The 19,497-nt window shown below is 42.5% G+C and overlaps 1 long non-coding RNA gene across 1 annotated transcript in view; it reads left to right on the top strand.

The window, feature by feature from the left end:
- LOC112828094 (uncharacterized) overlaps positions 1-19,007 on the top strand; it is a 32,511-nt gene extending 13,504 nt beyond the window's left edge. Inside the window, exon 3 of the long non-coding RNA XR_012374122.1 lies at positions 18,510-19,007. This is a non-coding gene — a long non-coding RNA (uncharacterized lncRNA). The remainder of the gene's footprint in view (positions 1-18,509) is intronic.
- Positions 19,008-19,497: the final 490 nt, after the last annotated feature.

Below are 19,497 nucleotides of genomic sequence, written 5' to 3'. Positions count from 1 at the left end.
TCTCAAATAACAAAGTGTTATTGCAGCCAATTTATACTTAGCCATGAAGTCAATTGTTTGTTTCCAAAGGCTGTCTTCAAGAGTCCAGGTTGTCCCAGGGCTCGAGGGGATATGGATTCATCTGTCTTCTTTGTCCTAAAGATGCAACAGTGGAGACACTGTTGAGCATGGCAGCGGCCAGAAGGCTAGTTGGGGGAGCAGAAAGAGCCAAACAGTGTAACATGTAGCGTTCACAAGAAGAAGAAAGAGCAACAAAGTGTGACTATACCCTCACACCAAGATGCCACCTGCCGCCCCCAGCTAATGGAGGTAAGTGACCAGCCTGCTGTCCACTGTTCTCTGTGCCTGGAGGATGCAGGTCCAGGTGTGAGGTATCAGGAGCAGCTCTTCATCACCCCAAACAAGGGGCCTAGACCATCCAAGGACATTGCCCCTGGAGTATTTGTGTGATATGCACCATTGACACCTGGGTATTTTTTTTCTTTGGGGCTACATGTGTGTCCTCAAACAAATGAACATACTCATCTGGCAGGAGAAATCAGTGCTGAGAAGAGGCAGCCAAGGGAAAGAGGAGAAACAGGTGCACTTTGCAGTTTGTTAAGGTAGATGCATCATCACCACATTCAATACAAAACCATAAAGAGCATAGAAATGTGCTCATATGATGTGCTTACATAGAGGACACAGAAGAGCTAAACAACATACCAGCAACACAGAATCCCAGCTGCTGTACTTGGACAGAGTGGGGCCCTGACAGTGCATGAAAGCCACTAGAAATAATCATGATAAAGAATTATCCAAATTCTTCTCTCCTGTTCAAATGGTAGAAAGGCTTTAATCATCCCCCTAAGATACAGCATCCTTCTGACATCCCAAGATTTGTAAACAATAAGAGAAACATTATTATACTAACAGTTCTTAAAATGTTAAGAACCATAAAGTCATCAGGCTATACTGGGGATGGTGATGATCACTGAGTGCTCTCGTGGGCTGGGCCCTGTCCCAGGTGCACCACCTTGTTTAGTCCTCAGGGACCCTGTGGTCAGTTCTCAGCTCCTTCCTTCTGCCCCATTAGCACCCGACACAGGACCTTTCCTTCCTCCTCCACAAAGCTTCTGGGATGGCTTCCTCTCTTGGCTGCTTCTTGATTGGATCCTCCTCCCTTCCCTAATTCTCTAAACATTGGGGCCCCTCCTTCTCATTACTTATGAGATGTCCTCTGCTTGTCCCAGGGCTTTACACACAGCATATAAACTGACTACAGCTAGGATCTTACCTCCAGCCCAGAGATGCCCTGCTGGGATAGCTAATAGGTACTTCAAACCAAGCATGTCCAGCAGACCCTGTGATTTTTTTCTATGCTTGCTCCTCCGTGTTATTCTGGTATTCCTCAGATCAGTCAATGGTGCCTTCATCCTTCCAGAAGCAAGGTCAAAACTCTCATAGATGATCATACACACACATACACATACACACACACACACACACACACTCCCCAGCAAATCTACTTCTCCCATCCACATCCTTGGTTCCTGGTCCAAGCTACCTTCATCTCCCTTCGTCATTCTTGGGCTGTTGCCAAGAGACATCTGTTTCTGCCCTTGACCTCACCCCTCATCTAGCCATGCATCTATCTTCAACACAGCAGCCAGAATGATTCTGCTAACACGTTTCAGAGCATGTCCTTCCTCTGCTCCTATCTCAGCCCCCGAGTTCCCATCTCCCTCAGAGCAGCATTCAACATCCCCCTGTGCCGGCAAGGACTTGCCCCATGGCCCAGTCCTGCTTCCATGATTTTATCTCCCACTTCTCTCTCCTCTGACCCAAGTCCAGCCATATGGGCCTCTTTGCTGTCCCCAAGACACTTCCCCCTAGGGCTTGGCACTTCCTGGGCCCTCAGCCTGGGCCTCTGTCTACCTGGAAGTCCATGTGGTCCACATGTCACTTCTTCAGAGAGGCCTTCCCTGATCATCCATCAAAAACTAGACAATCACCCATTTCTCTCTGTCCTCCTTAACCTGTTTTATTAGTGTTTACCACATTATCAGTCCTGATATATGATGTAATTATTCATGTACTTTTTACTATCTTCTCTTTACTCCCCAGAACCTAAGTTCCTTGAGGTCAGGAGCACTTACTCATCCACTTCTCTGGCCTCAGTGTCAGGAGTGGTACCTTACACATTGTTGTGCTCAGTAAATATTTGTTGAATGACTCTCAGTGGCCCTGGGAGAAAGTAGAGTCCCAGGAACACAACGATGGAGCACTCTGCCCCAGGTGCACAAAATTAAGCAGATGCGTTATCAGAAAAGACTGTTATAGTAGAAAGAACACCAACCAAAAGTTTATCTTCTTCTTCTTTTTTGACAGAAGGAGAGTGGGGGGGAGGGTAGAGGGAGAGAGAGAATCTCCAGCAGATTCCCCACTGAGCATAGAGCCCAACTAGGGACTTGATCTCATGACCCTGAGATCATGACCTGAGCTGAAATCAAGAGTCAGTTGCTTAACCGACTGAGCTACCCAGGGGCCCCCTTCATCTCCTTTTTAATTATTACCCTTCTGAATAGTTTCTGCGATAAAATACTCCTCCCCAAATATTGTTCTATGTCCAAAATAATTGCCACTGAGTTTTAATATTGTACATATAAGCTTCAAATTAGCCCATTTTCATTACTTGCCTTTTAATAAACATTGTTTTCCATAAAGAAAGTAATTTGGAGAATTCCCAGTGTTAGAGTTGGCCTCTGACACTTGTAGACTCAGCCACGTGCATTCACTTTGAGAGTTAAGTTCGTAACCATTGGGAATTCTTGGGGCTTGGGGCTTGGGGCTCAGTTTGTTCTTTGACTCCTAAGGTCCTGCATGTCTGAATGTAGCCAGAAGATCCTAAAGAAAGGATAGCACAGTGATTGTGAAGAGACAGACTATGAGTCACTTCAATTCTATGTGACCAGATGGGGTTTTTATTTGTGACTAAAACTTAAAACAGTGAAACTGAGTGCAGCATTTAAGATACACTAGCTCTGTTTGATGAGTGAAAATGTTAGTTCACCCATGAAATATTTCATCAGATTTGAATAACATCTTTAAAACTGAATTTTAATTCTTTTTAAATTGTTACTTATTTTAAAAACTGAAAAACAAATTAAGGAATGAATGATTATTATTGATTACAACATGGCTGATACTGGGACCTATTTTGTCATCTAAAAGAGGGAGTGTTAAAACAATCTCTGGGCGTCGAATAGACAAACTGCTATCGGTAAGTAGATACTGTTATCATTATCAACCTTTTACATGAGGAAACTGAGGCACAGAGGTCTTAAGTAGCCTGACTTAAATGAGAGAGCAAAGGTTCAAGGCCAGGCAGTCTATAAGGATCACGTCTCCTCGATGTTAATGAACTTCCATTTATACTTGCAATTGAGTGAAACTGGGACACTCGTGTTTTATTTATAGCTAAAAGTCACTCGTGCCAACTCACACGTTTAAGTGAACTAAATTAAATCAATTCTTAACTCTATGGCCCAGTGATTCCACTCTTAGTATGTACCCAAAAGAAAGTGTGTCTGTGCTCAATAGAAGACATACGTAAGAGAATTCAAATCAGGTTTATCAAGAGGAGAATGCATACCTTGGGGCATAATCATATAACAAAATACTAGACATCAGTAAAAACTGTGAACACACCCAATGATATGGATGCATCTCACACACACAATGTTGAAGGAAAGAAGCCAGGCACAAAAGTTCATATATGGTGTGATTCCATTCTGATAGAGGTCAGCATAGTGGTTACTTGTGGGGGTGACTGGCCAGAGGGGGAACTAAGCAAACTTCTGTGTAGCTAGAAGGGTTATGAATCTTGATTTGGGTTTTGTTTACACAGGCATATGCACATGTGCTATGGACTGAATTGTGTTTCCCCAAAAATTCGTATCTTGAAGACCTCCCCATGATGTGACTATATCAGAGATAGGGCCTTTGTGAAGCAGTTAAGGTTAAATGGGGTCAGAAGGATGGGGCACTGATCCAATAAGATCAGCATCCCTATAAGAAAAGATGCCATCGGCTCACTCTTTCTCTCTGTCCCTGCAAGGACTCAGTGAGAAGGTGGCCATCTCCAGCCCAAGGAGAGAGCCGCACTAGACACTGACCTTGTAAGCATCTTGATTTTGGACTTTCAGTCTCCAGAACTGTGGGGAAATAAATGCTTGCTGTTTAAGCCACCGAGTCTGTGGTACTTTATTATGGCAGCCCCAGCTGACTTCACAGAATACAACATGTAAAGTTTACAGAGCCGTACACTCTTAAATGCACTTTAGGCACATCATGTATGTTATATACTAATGGAATAAAATAAAAGAATCCCTCCATTCGTCATTGGGGAGAAATACCTGAACCAAATAAAGAGTCTTTAGTCCCTCTAGTTTCTAGTGCGTCTCCTGAATCTAGACTTTGTATCTAGATAAGCAACTCTCATGTAACATGGCACCCACCAGCAGCAACCTCCTTCCAACCACCTAGCACGTTGCTGGTGCCTGTGCAAGCAGGGAATCCCTTCCATTTCCCTCAGATGATGGAGGCTGGAGGAAGTGGCCATGTTGGATGATCAGGGCAGAGCAGGGCAAGAGAGAGCCTCTGCATGCCTGCCCAGGCCAGATGTCATGGACAAGCAGTTAATGATGCCTCCCCTGGTTCCCAGCCTGCATGAAGACAGTAATTGCCTGGAGGGGCAGTATTTGTCAACAGTGGATAGGAAGGGCCACCTTGGGGCAAGCCAGTGCTGCAGGGTGCCACACAACATTGAAGGCTGTTGATGGACACTAGGACCTGCCCAAATGCTTCTGAGCTGCGCAAATACACCAGAGGACAGGATGCATTGTGCAATGTAGAGTTAACAAAGAATAAAATGATTAAAATAGGACATTTGCAGCACGTTTTATTGCTTCAGAGAAATGCAGCTTATCTTTCCTGTTCTGCTCTCTACAGAATCTTGGTAAAATTCATTTTTCTTGCCCCAACGTGACCACATAACGCCATTTCTACTTAAAATTGCTTTCCAGAACTTCTTTAGCAATCATAGTAAAATTTTATATCTCTGCTCTTTCTGCATATATTCTCACTTCTCCTTAAAATGTGAAGTGATTTCCAACCAGGATATACATTTCTGACTGCAGACATAAATTTAGGTTTTGCTCAAATATTACTATATTTAGGTATACTTGGCACTAAATTTAAAGGACAAATTTACTTATTCATTTAGATAATATTTATTAAATGTTTATAATATAGAAAGTTCTGTATCCAAAGCTACAAAGGGCATCTGTAGAGAATGATAATTTATTTAATGATTATGTGCTAGGTTTTTTGTGCATTTAGCAGTTTATTGATTATTAGCTAATGGATTAAAACATTAGGCAGACAAAACACAGAAAAAATTAGTTAATGCAGATTGGTATCAACTAAGATGAAAGCAATACTGATAATGTAAACCAATAAGAAAGTGAGATGCTATTTTTAAAAGTTCGATTTATACGTATTCTCAGAACCGATTTTTGTGAAAAGTGAGGTACAACTAGGTGCATAAAAGTAAGTAATCCCCTCCCATCAAGTGAAAAGTCCTTGATACTCTTACATTAATAGAAAAATAGCTTCATTTTATTAGTAATTACTGAATTTAGTTACATGATTTAATATTAATCATCATTGAGAGACAATAGTGTAAAACTATAAAAAATCACTCAAATTAAAATAGGAAACTTAAAGAATTATACTTTCTCTGCTGTCCCAACAATCAATATAGAATTCCTGTAATACAGCTCCAGTTGATGTTGTGAAGGTCAGGGGCTGTGAGAATAAGTATTAATGCTCCTTTTCATCATTTCTATAAATTTGTTCCTAATAATGCTAATGAGCAAAAGGAGAGGAAGTGTGGAACAAGTTGGGTTAAACTGTGTTAAAGAGATTTTATCACAGGACTCACCAAAACCCTAGTGTGCTGGTGTGCATGGGAAATTTCAAGATGGGAATGCTTTGTGTGATATTCTCCAAGCTAACTCTGCCCCCACATTCTTCACAGAACACATAGGGGGACTAGCAGTCTATTAAAACACACTTTGAGGAACACTCTTCTATCTCAAAAGGTCTGGAGAGACAAGTTGCTGTAAAAGGTGCCATTCCACCTTGAGCTAGCTCTGCCATGCAAGACTGCCACGTTTCATGACATTGTAGGATAGAGTATACAAGTCTGCCTCTTCTGGGAAAGCCTGGTTTTCGATTCAGAGGCTGTGAGACAGAAGGTGGGGTAGATCCTTGAGTTTCCTTGACCCTACCCAACTCTGACCTTGTCCTCTGAGTATTACTTCTGTGACTAAGTGTCTGCCTGGCTTAGAGAGACCCAAGATATGGTAGGACAAGAGACCCAGGGTGCTCACGGCAGTGAGAAATGGAGAGAAGTGTAGAGAGAGGAGAAAAGCAGCAGAGGAGGTGGACTGAAGCTAATAGTTGGGCCAGGATCAGGGCAGTGGGGAGGCCTGGAGAAGGAGTGCTCAGCAGATACACAAAGGTCAGGAGAACCAGAATGGCCATTACAACTAGTGTCAGCTAGGGGTCTGCTGTGATAGCAAACAAAGCTTAACATTCCAATGGTTTAGCATAACAACCCATTTTCCTTCTAACTCACACCACAGTGTGATACAAGTCAATGGCTCTCTGAGCATTTCCTCTCTGTGGGGTGACTCAGGATCTAGAAGCCTTCACCCTGCAGTGAGGGTCATTAGGAGAGGGGACAGAGATTAATTAAATTGTCCAAGATCACAAGCTAGAAGTAGTGGGGCAGATTCATAATCATGTGGTCTAACTCCATGGCTCTGTACTCCTTTTTTTTTTTTCCTTTAAAAAAAAATTATTCCCTAAGGTGAGGAACGTGGCAGGGATGTCAACTATCACCGCTGCTATTCAACATAGAATTAGAAATCCTAGCCACAGCAATCAGAAAACAAAAAGAAATAAATGGCAACTGAATCAGCAAAAAAGTAAACTCTCACTCTTTGCAGATGATATGATACTTTAGGTGGAAAACCCAAAAGATTCCACTCCAAAACTGCTAGAACTCATACAGGAATTCAGTAAAGTGGCAGGATAGAAAATCAATGCACAGAAATCAGTGGCATTCCTATACACCAACAGCAAGAGAGAAAGAAGAGAAATTAAAGAGTCGATCCCATTTACAATTGCACCCAAAACCATAAGATACCTAGGAATCAATCTAACCAAAGAGGCAAAGGATCTGTACTCAGAAAACTATAAAATACTCGTGAAAGAAATAGAGGAAGACACAAAGAAATGGAAAAACGTTCCATGCTCATGGATTGGAAGAACAAATATTGTGAAGATGTCAAAACTACCTAGAGCAATTCAATACAATCCCCATCAAAATACCATCAACTTTTTTCAAAGAAATGGAGCAAATAATCCTAAAATTTGTATGGAACCAGAAAAGACCCCAAATAGCCAGAGGAATGTTGAAAAAGAAAAGCAAAGCTGGCGGCATCACAATTCCAGACTTCCAGCTCTATTACAAAGCTGTCATCATCAAGACAGTATGGTACTGGCACAAAAACAGACACATAGATCAATGGAACAGAATCGAGAGCCCAGAAATAGACCCTCAACTCTATGGTCAACTCATCTTTGACAAAGCAGGAAAGAATGTCCAATGGAATAGCCAGTCTCTTCAACAAATGGTGTTGGGAAAATTGGACAGCCACATGCAGAAGAATCAAATTGGACCATTTCCTTACACCACACACAAAAATAGACTCCAAATGGTTGAATGTGAGACAGGAGTCCATCAAAATCCTAAAGGAGCTCACAGGCAGCCACCTCTTCGACCTCAGCCGCAGCAACTTCTTCCCAGAAACATCGCCAAAGGCAAGAAGCAAGGGAAAAAATGAACTATTGGGACTTCATCAAGATAAAAAGCTTTTGCACAGCAAAAGAAACAGTCCACAAAACCAAAAGACAACCGACAGAATGGGAGAAGATATTTGCAAATGACATATCAGATAAAGGGCTAATATCCAAAATCTATAAAGAACTTATCAAACTCAACACTTAAAGAACAAATGATCCAATCAAGAAATGGGCAGAAGACATCAACAGACATTTCTGCAAAGAAGACATCCAAATGGCCAACAGACACATGAAAAAGTGCTCAACATCGCTCGGCATCAGGGAAATCCAAATCAAAACCTCAATGAGATACCACCTCACACCAGTCAGAATGGCTAAAATTAACAAGTCAGGAAACGACAGATGTTGGCGGGAATGCGGAGAAAGGGGAACCCTCCTACACTGTTGGTGGGAATGCAAGCTGGGGCAGCCACTCTGGAAAACAGTATGGAGGTCCCTCAAAAAGTTGAAAATAGAGCTACCATATGACCCAGGAATTGCACTACTGGGTATTTACCCCAAAGATACAAATGTAGGGATCCAAAGAGGTATGTGCACCCCGATGTTTATAGCAGCAATGTCCACAACAGCCGAACTATGGAAAGAGCCAAGATGTCCATCGACAGATGAATGGATAAAGAAGATGTGCTATATATATAAATGGAATATTATGCAGCCATCAAAAGGAATGAGATCTTGCCATTTGCAATGATGTGGTTGGAACTGGAGGGTGTTATGCTGAGCGAAATAAGTCAATCAGAGAAAGACATGTATCATATGACCTCACTGATATGAGGAATTCTTAATCTCAGGAAACAAACTGAGGGTTGCTGGAGTGGTGGGGGGTGGGAGGGATGGGGTAGCTGGGTGATAGACACTGGGGAAGGTATGAGCTATGGTGAGTGCTGTGAATTGTGCAAGACTGTTGAATCACAGATCTGTACCTCTGCAACAAATAATACAATATATGTTAAAAAAAAAAAAAAAGAAGAAGAAGAAGAAGATAGCCGGAGGGGAAGAATAAAAGGGGGGAATTGGAGGGGAAGACGAACCATGAGAGACGATGGACTCTGAAAAATAAACTGAAGGTTCTAGAGGGGAAGGGGGTGGGAGGATGGGTTAGCCTGGTGATGGGTATTAAAGAGGACACGTATTGCATGGAGTACTGGGTGTTATACACAAACAATGAATCATGAAACACTACATCAAAAACTAATGATGTATGGTGATTAACATAACAAAAAATTTAAAAAATTATTAATTTTTCTAAATTCCAGTATAGTTAATGTACAATGTTACATTCATTTCAGGTATACAAATACAGTGATTCAACAGTTCTTTACATTACTCAGCATTCATCATGACAAGTGCCCTTTTTAATCCCCTTCACCTATTTCACCCATCCCCCCACCTACCTCCTCTCTGGTAACCTGTTCTCTATAGTTAAGAGTCTGTTTTTTGGCTTATCTCTTTTTATCTTTGTTTGTTTATTTTGTTTCTAAAATTCCACATGTGAGTGAAATTATGTAGCATCTATCTTCCTCTGACTGACTTATTCCACTTAACATTGTGCTCTCTAGCTCCATCCATATTGTTGCAAATGGCAAGATTTCATTCTTTTTTATGGCTGAGTAATATTCCATTGTATATATATTCCACATCTTCTTTATCCATTCATCTATCAGTGGACACTTGGGCTGCTTCCATATTTTGTCTATTGTAAATAATGCTGCAATAAACATAAGGTGTACATATATTTTCAAATTAGCATTTTCATATTCTCTGGTTAATATCCAGTAGTGGAATTACTGGACCATATGGTAACTCTATTTTTAATTTTTTGAGGAATCTTCATTCTGTTTTCCACAGTGGGTGCACCAGTTTGCATTCCCACCAACAGTGCATGAGGGTTCCTTTTTCTCCACATCTTCACCATTTCTTGTGTTTTTGATTTTAGCATGGCCCCATACTCTTGGCCAATCTGCCTTCTACTTTTTCCAGGATACAGACATTGACCAGCACCTAAAAAATGCTTAATAAAGTCTTCTTGACTGAACAGTTAATGATTGGAGAGAAGTGGTTTTCCATTAAATATATTCCTTTTGATGATTTCCTCAAACATTAGGATGTAATTCCAAAATAATGTAGCCAGTCACTCATAGGAGGCAATTCCATGAGAAGCTTAAAAAACAAATTATGTGGTCTCGGATAAATAAGACTACAGGATTGTTAATTCTGTCTCTGACTCTTTGGAGGTCATACCCACAAGCCTCAGAGCTTCACTTGCTCCTGGTCCAAACACTAACAAGTCCTCTACATCATGCCAGAGCTCCAGAACCTCTGCCAGTTCATCCCTGGTAGCAAATTTGGGCTCGTCCCATTGCACGTGGGAAAACCCACAAGCAATGAAAGAGGGAAAACAAAGACTCCTGATTTTCCTATTTATTATAAAGCAACCAAACTCAGAAGTTAATAAATGTAAAAGGCTGAGAAAATGGAGGATGAGATAAAGGAATGTGGGTATTTCTCAATGCCCAGCACTGTTTAATCAGCTCTTCAGACACAATTGCTTAAGGACTGAGAAACTGGTACAATTTAAGGCTCTGGTTCATATATTCAGGAAATTCCACCCCCCATCTCCATCAGCTAGGGAAAATCCAATCATTCCATAATTACTCTAGCCCAAGGTGGGTGGGGAGCAAGGAGGAGGCAGAAAACTGCCTGTGGGAAAGAGCCTATTTTCTTGGGAACCCTCTGATGCATTCTTATGTTGGTAAAGTTGTTCATTATTGTGAAAGAAGACATTTTGCAACTTAAAAGGCAGTGTTCCCCAGAGCACAGGCACTGCAGTAATTTGACAGAGGTCTCATGATGTCACAATTAGCATGACTGAGTGATTTTCTAATTTGCATAATGCCTTGGGAAGAAAGAAAAAACAAAACCCAGCCCCAAGCACAGCACTCAGAAATAATCAGGAAGAGTACTGTTTCCATCTCTGCCTCCCTCTTAGGTCTTAGGTGGTGTCCTGAACCTGGCCCCTCAGACTCTTGGCAGTGCCCAGGTACAGTCTCTTACAAAAGGGTCCCCTCTTCTGGCCTTTACTGGTCAAGACAGATCAGTGCAGAAGCCCCACTGGTACACCCCCAAGGGTTAACTGTTGGCCTGCATTGACACACAAGCCTCCTTGCAACAAATGTTCATTGCTGAATCCCCAGTGCACAGCCTAGTGCCTGGGGTAGAGTATGGGCTCAATAAATATCTGTTGAATTAAATTAAAAAATCAAGTACTTGATGCCCACACACAGGGCAATCAGAAACATCACTAAAATTCCTGCCTCCAAGGTGTTTACAAACTAGTGGGGGAGATGAAGATAAACACAGGGGCATCCATCATTTTCCCAAACCATACCAATCTGGAGGCACAGTCCAGGGCTGTGGATTTGGGTGATAAAATGGTCACTGACTTAGCCTTCATCGGCAAATCACTGAAACTCACCTCTACTTTCCCCTACTCCTTCAGAGATGGCTGTGTCCAGCCTCTTGGAGACAACAGCTGCCTAACCTCTCCCACCATTCATGATGCAGTCTCCAGGTCACTAGGTGTCCAGCCCCACCCCAGTCTTCCTGTCCTCAGCCATTCCAGTGGTCATTTGGGATGTCCCCTACGTTGTGTCACATTCCGTGGCCAGACCACAGTCCTAGGCAGCCTTGAGTTTCAGAGCCCTTAACCAAGGGGGCCGTTCTGTCACTTGACTAGGTATTTTAGTTCATTCTAGTTCCCCTTTCCTCTCTAAGAACATGGTGTGCATCCCTTTTGTTTGGACTTGAGAACTAATCTGCATCAGTCTTAAAATCTACCCTTCCCTCCTCACCAGCCCTCTAGGGCCCTGGGCTAAGCTTGAGCAATTCAATACCTCTTTACCAGGGAAATGCCCAACCATGGTTACAAATTAAATAATACTAAATGGTTTTTATTGAAAACCCTAAATGCACATGGCTGGGGGTCAGCTCAGTAGCTCATTGGCGCCTCCTCTATGGTTCTCTCTGATCTGCTGGTCCTAAGAGAATGGCCATAGTCTCAGGGAATGTGACCTCATACAACTGTTTTCAAAGGGGAAGAGGGTGGCAGACCTTTCTGCTCACATATTTCTCTATTAGAAAAGAAGAATATTTCTCAGAACCTTCTGGTAGGCTTCCCTCTACATCCTGCTGTTCAGGATAATATATATGCCCCCCTCACTCCCCAGCAAAGAAGCTAAGAAAATCTCCTCCCAAATAAATAAAATGGTGATTCTTTTAGCAAGGAATGTGGGTGAATACTTTTATATAAATAACAGTGTCTGCCACAATCAACTGAAAGTGTGTGGATTGACCCAGGTAGCAGGAAATTCAGGGGTAGGCAGCTCCCAAGGCTGGTTCATTCATGTCAAGACTCCAATGTGCTCTCTGATTCTCTCGGCTTTACCTTCTCTGACACTGGATAGCTGACTTTGCATCCTCACGTATATAGTCCCATTGCAGGCAGAGGGGTGTTTCCTCCCCTGTGCTACTTTTCAAATACTGAGGAAAATCCTTCTCCCAAACCCTTAGCTGACTGCTCCTCTGGTTCCATTGGTCAAGATTGGGTCAATACCCAAGTCTAAGTGAAAGGATATCTGGGAAAGTGAGTATCTGGCCTTCTGCAGAGGAGGAGGCATACCTCTGCCAGCAAGGAAAAAAGGAAGGGGATGGTGGTTGGTTAGGCATAGTAGCAGTTTTTAACCTACTATGAGAATTATAAATATTTAGAGTAGAGAGCTCTCCATGAGGCTGTGCTAATCAAACAGGTTCACGGCAGAGCAAGTTTGTGGTCATTTAACCCTATAGAAGGGGCACAGAACCAATCCCCTTAGCATGTTACTAAATTCTGTGAGTGATACACAAATAAATTGTTCGGTTCAAGCTATTTCAAGTCACTGGTTCATATTCCTTGAGGAACACCAGTTCTTTGCCTTTGCTCTCCACCTTGGTCTGTTTTTCTTGCTGGAGGAGGTAGGCCCATGTCTTAGCTACAAGCCAAGATGCCCATGAAACAATCCTCCCTTCAGATGGATTTAGGAACCACAAGTACAGTTTGGATATGCATGACTGAGCTCAGGAAGGAAAGGAATAAACCCAAGCAGTGGGTGGTGTTGACCCTAGCCCTGGAAGCTTTATTAAGAATCATTGCTCAGAGTCCCTGCCATGTCATTAAGACTACTTGCATCATCCTTGTTGATAGGGATGCGGAGAAAGGGGAACCCTCCTACACTGTTGGTGGGAATGCAAGCTGGTGCAACCCCTCTGGAAAACAGTATGGAGGTTCCTCAAACAGTTGAAAATAGAGCTACCATACGATCCAGCAATTGTATTACTGGGTATTTACCACAAAGATACAAATGTAGGGATCCGAAGGGGTATATGCACCCCAATGTTTATAGCAGCAATGTCCACAATAGCCAAACTGGAAAGAGCCAAGATGTCCATCGACAGATGAATGGATAAAGAAGAAGTGGTATATATACACAGTGGAATATTATGCAGCCATCAAAAGGAATGAGATCTTGCCATTTGCAATGACGTGGATGGAACTGGAGGGTGTTATGCTGAGTGAAATAAGTCAATCAGAGAAAGACATGTATCATATGACCTCACTGATATGAGGAATTCTTAATCTCAGGAAACAAACAGTGTTGCTGGAGTGGTGGGGGGTGGGAGGGATGGGGTGGCTGGGTGATAGACATTGGGTATGGCATGTGCTATGGTGAGCGCTGTGAATTGTGCAAGACTGTTGAATCACAGATCTGTACCTCTGAAACAAATAATGCAACATGTTAAGGCAAAAGAAAAAGAAGATAGCAGGAGGGGAAGAATGAAGGGGAGTAAGTTGGAGGGGGAGACGAACCATCAGAGACGATGGACTCTGAGAAACAAACTGAGGGTTCTAGAGGGGAGGGGGTTGGGGGGATGGGTTAGCCTGGTGATGGGTATTAAAGAGGGCACGTTCTGCATGGACCACTGGGTGTTATGCACAAACAATGAATCATGGAACACTACATCAAGAACTAATGATGTAATGTATGGTGATTAACATAACAATAAAAAACTATTTTAAAAAAAGACTACTTGCATCATCCTGACAACAATGAACGACATCTTTGCAGATTGGTGTGGTGGGCTTCACTGGCAAAAAACCACAGCTTTACTAACATTTCTATTTTTTTATGTCTGGCTTCCTCTTGGGAGGCTCAAACCCTGAGACCCTTAACCAGACATAGAAGATATTGACTCTGCAGTTTGATAAGGGGCAAAGATGATGCAGAGATGACTGGTGGGGTCTCGTACATCATGGGGCAGTATGTGGGACCGAAGGAGCATAGCTGACATCCACTAGAACCTTATTGTGTTAGACCTGAACGATCGAATTTAAATTCCTAACAACCTGGGGTTGGGGGATGGTCATTCTAAATTGTTCCTAATTTACAGAGGAAGAAAGCTGACTCTCCCTGGGGGTTTGTAATTTGCCCAAAATCATACCCTCTAGGACTTGGTAGAGCCTGGCTTTGAATCCAGGATTTCCAGACTTCAATGATATGCTCTTCTTCCTTAGCTTATCTTATCGAAATTTTCTGAGAATTGTTGCAAATCAGGCATTCCCCAAATTCCTCTGTGAAACTCCATGGGGTTTCTGCATCCACCTGGGAGGCAAGCCAGCTACTCTAGGTGTGGTTCTCAAAAGTCAAGAAGTCAAATCAAATAATGATCTCTGCTCCCACAGGTCCAACTTTGTGGTCACAAAGGAATGAGCCATGCTTGACACAGCAGCACTTTAAACAGTAATGTTAAAATGCAAATATTCCTGGAAAGGACAGGGGACATCTTACTTCCCCACCAAGATGGAAAAGAACATTAAGAGGGCTCCACTGTGCCAGGAGAGGAGCATGGAAGTGTGAAAAGATCACAGACTAGTTAGAAAATCTCAAAGCAGGGGCCTTGGACTTGGGGACTTTAAACCAATGTGTGACTCTCTACCCTCTCCAAATGGCTCTCCTTAGAAAGTGGCATGTGTGGACAGCATTGATGACTTCCTTAACTCTCTGGCTTCCATTTGGCTCCAGCCAATGCTAAATATGGCAGCAGTCAGCTACCCTGTGGCAAGCTGACTACACTGGACCTTCCTATCATGGTGGGAGCAGTGATTTGCCCTCATCTGGATACACACACATCTCAGACAGGGGTCTGTCTTCCCTGCCAAGTACCAGGAAGCAACTGTAAGATCAAGGCTCTGGTGTCAGGCTGCCCTGCCAAAATTCTGGCCCAGTCATCCAGGTCCCCACCTTACAGATGGCCGTAGGGATCAAAGGGGTATGCTCATTACTATTCCCAGACATTTTCTATCATTTTGCAGGCACATGCCTGTTAACTTCTTATAGATCTATGTCACAGGTATTATTATTCCCATTTTATGGATGAGAAAGTTGAGACTTTGGTGAAGAACTTTCATTAAGAGAGTAGAACCCTAGGTCTGTCTGTGATTAGCCTCTATGCAAGACAGTCTCTCAGACACACCATTCCAGGTACTTGGAAATATACTATATCATTTAATGACATGCCCACATTATATAAATATGAATATGGATCTGGACATAACTATATGTGTATGTTGTGTGTGTTTAAAGAACAGCCATTCCAGTTGACATTAAGCAGCAAACAGGGTCTAGTGCTACCAACTGAGTGTAAACAACTTTTGCAGAATATAAATAATATTCAGACAAAGACACTGAATGAAACAAGACAGAAACAAGACCTCTCCATAATCATATGTAAACCTTATTAGAGATAAAGACACACTGCAACCACAAAAATAACTAATAATTAACCTTTGTTCCTTTACCAGTGACAACTTTAGCCCCATTTTAATCTTTTTGCCTCCTGCATAACAATTACCAAGACACTCAACAATAGGGTTGTTCCTTCATCCCACCTAGAACTAGCTTCCACTTCCCTAAACCATCTTTAGAATCACCCAACAAGCCTCACATTCCATGGGAAGCCTCTCTCAATTTCCTCTTTCTGAAATTCCCCAATTCCCCCAAATCCCCCAGTGTGGGTCTTCCCCTTCTCCTGCTGTAGAAAGTTAAACAAACCTGACCTTGTTCCTCGAAAAATGTTCCTGGATCTTTGGCTAGTGGGGCTTTGACCACACACACACACACACACACACACACACACACACACACTTTAAAGGATTAAATAGTGTATTCAAAGATGAAACTCACTGTACATCAATTTTACCCAACTAATGCAACTAATTCAGAAGATGGAAGGCTGGATCACTCTCTCAGATTCCAAGCTCCCTTCGTCTTTCTGTCCCCTATCTGTGCAGAACCTACTCCAGGATCCCTGAACTTTGAAGCCAATGCTCAAGTTTCTCAAGGAAAGCCCTAATTTCCCAGCACCTGGCTCTAGTGTATTTTAAGCTCTCTAGGCTTAAAACAGAGATTACAAACATCTGAGGAGGGACCAGCCTTCAAGAACTTAAAACTCAAACACAGAAGGAGATGCCAATTGCAGCCACTGAGGCAAGACAGGAAACCAGAACCCCTCCCATGACAAAGAGGTGTAAGAGCCCTGGTTTGGGAGGGGGATTCTTGACCTGGCTCTGCCATTTTGGCCAGAGGGACCTCAAGCAGGTCATTTCACTCAAGATACCTGATGTTTTAATGTGAGCTCCGCAGGGCCCCGATACTTACCTGAACACAGAGACCCCCAGGGATCAAAAACTCTGCCCTAATCTGTCTTAAGTGCTCATGCTTCTAATTTAGATAGCATTTGAAGAACTCACCAGATAAAAAAGCAGTTTGAAAAATCACCACACTAGATAAATCTCTGGTACCCACAATTTATGTCAAGAAAGGACAGAATACAATTATTAAACACAAAAAGGAAACAAAATGTTCAGTCCATTCTTCAAAACTTTAGGGTCAAATGTCTGATGACCTTGCCTAAAGAAGTGTTGGCTGAAGATCCTCTAGCTCACAGGGAACCTTAAGAAAAGTTTGATTGATGGGTGGATTATAACATAGTATAAATATGCCACTTCCATTTTAACATTTAAGTAAGAATGTTCAATGCCATCATCCAAAAGAGTTAAGTAATATGGGGATTTCCGATAGCACAGGGATATGGAGAGATAGAGAGAGCTATGTTTCTGCTTCTAGGCCCTCAATATGCACCCACAGCTACTGATGCATCAGTCTGGCGGGGTTAAGGCCCCGAACCACAGGGGGCAGCAGTTAGGGAATGGATCCAGAGCCCCTGGGATCCTGATAGAGGGGGAAATGTGGAGGAGAGGCGGATGTACATCTGTGATGTGGATTAGACAGAAAGGGAAATGTGAGTTTGGGGTGGAGGACAGGGGAAAGGAGCTGGGACCCGCTGGCTAGAGGATCCTGCCAAGTCTGGAGAGTGAGTGGGGTGCTTGCCAATCACTCCTCTCTCGGAGGACAGCTAATTTGTCTGGGGGAAAGAAACAACACATACATAGACTCTGTTTCCATGAGGTTTCTATTTTTGTTTTTCATATCTTTTAAAATCATGGAAGAAAGACACATATACACAGGAAAGTGCACAAATGACTACTGTATGGCTTAATGAACCCACACAGACTGAACACACCACTGGGCCAGCTTCCAGATGAGGAAACAGAGCATTGCCAGCCTCCACGCCCAAGCTCTCTTTCGCTCCTTCCAGACTCAGACCACTCCCTATCCTGCCTCTAACACTATACATTAATGTTTCTTGTTTCCAAACATTATGTAACTGGACTCACCACAAATATATGCACTCTTTTGTGCCTGGATTCTTGTGCTGAACAATACACTTGTGTGATTCATTCATGTTATTGTAAATAGTTGCATTTTGTTTATTCTCATTGCTGTTATATGGCTCTGTGTGCATATCACTCAAATCAGTCATCAATTCTACCACTGATAAACAGTTGTGTTATTTCTATTTGGGGGCTTTTATGAATAATACTGCTAGGAATGTTCTAGGACATGTCCCTTGATGCACAAAGGTAAACATTCCTATTGGGTTTATTCCTAGGAGTGGAATTCCTGGATCATATTATACATAAAAACTAAAAAGGCCATGGACTCTTAGGCATTGATGTTGCTGCTTTATTCGATGTAATTAAATAGTATACTGAAGTGGTCGTACCAAATGCACCTCCACCAGCGGAGCATGAGAGCCTGTGGGCTTTTTAGTTTTCAACCTAGAAGTCATGGAAAAAGAAAAAGGAAGTGGAAGGGAAAGAGAGAAGAAAAAAAGGGAGGACGATATGAGGGAAAAGCACATGCACACTTTCTTGTTATAGGGTCTGGCTTCCGGGTATGGGGAGGATATTGATAGTTATTGAATTATCTGACTCTACTAGGGACATGCCACTCTAGCAAGTGACAACACCCCTAGAGCCCAAGACAGCATGCACTTCTGTCCTTAAGGATGCCAATGATTCTTTCTGTCATGTTTAGGCAGAAGACCAGATGTGCCAATGATATGGTTCACAGCCTAAGAAAGGATGATTTTGCCAGTGATTGATCCATTGACCTCCAAGCCATTTCAAGGACCGATAGGAGATGGGATGACTCTGTCATGCTCCAGAGACCAAAGAGGGAGGATGGAAGGGACCAGCAGAAGACAAGAGACCAACAGAGAATAAGGTTGTACTTTTGATTTTATCCCCAGTAAACCGGTCATGAAAGAGTTACCCCAAGAGGAGTCAGCAAACAGAACTAAACCAGCAGCCTAGGCTAATGATGACTTGGTAACTTGGCTGGGCCCAGAGTCTACAAAGCAGGAAAACCTTAGCAATTATTCCCGTCAACAGGACTCTGACAATGATGGAGATTCATAGCTAAGTCTTGGTAGCTGCTACCACACATGAAGGTGGTATAAGCCAGAGCCAAGGTAAAACATTTCAGTTTGCTGGGTGTGTATACATTCTGTTTCCTTCTCAAGATTAAACACGCTCTCCCCCAAGCGCCTCTGCTGACAGGCTTCTGAGTGTAAATGGTATATGATGTCTGTATTCAATGTCCGTCTCAAGTTGAAAAGAGAGTAAAAATAAGATCATATTTTTAGAAGCTGGGAGAGACAGACTGGACGGGTTGAGAGTGAAAGCACATTCCAGAAACCAAACTAACAGATGCTTCTCTTAAATGCAAATATTCCATCAAATCACAGAGAAGTTATGTGCTGTTTGAGAATGGACCACAACTAAGAATGTTCAGTCTGAAACTCAGTTCTTTTCTCCATATTCCTAAGCAAATTCAGGAGAGACAGTAAGACTTTTAAAACAAATTAATTAATTAAATAAGAGATGGTCTTACATGTGGCTGGAATGGGGCCCTGACTGGAATCCAGGAGACAAACCAGATACATGCCTCTCAAGAAAATGGTTTTGGGGAGTAAGGCAAGAATTCCTATTTCAAAAAAACACATACCCTAAATGGCAGGAAG

The sequence above is a fragment of the Callorhinus ursinus genome, unplaced genomic scaffold, assembly GCF_003265705.2.
Source record: "Callorhinus ursinus isolate GAN/ISIS: 27379988/994484 unplaced genomic scaffold, GSC_fseal_2.0 scaffold29, whole genome shotgun sequence".
NCBI lineage: Eukaryota > Metazoa > Chordata > Mammalia > Carnivora > Otariidae > Callorhinus > Callorhinus ursinus.
The sequence above is the reverse complement of the archived record's forward strand: the minus strand, read 5'-3'. Positions and strand labels throughout refer to the sequence as shown.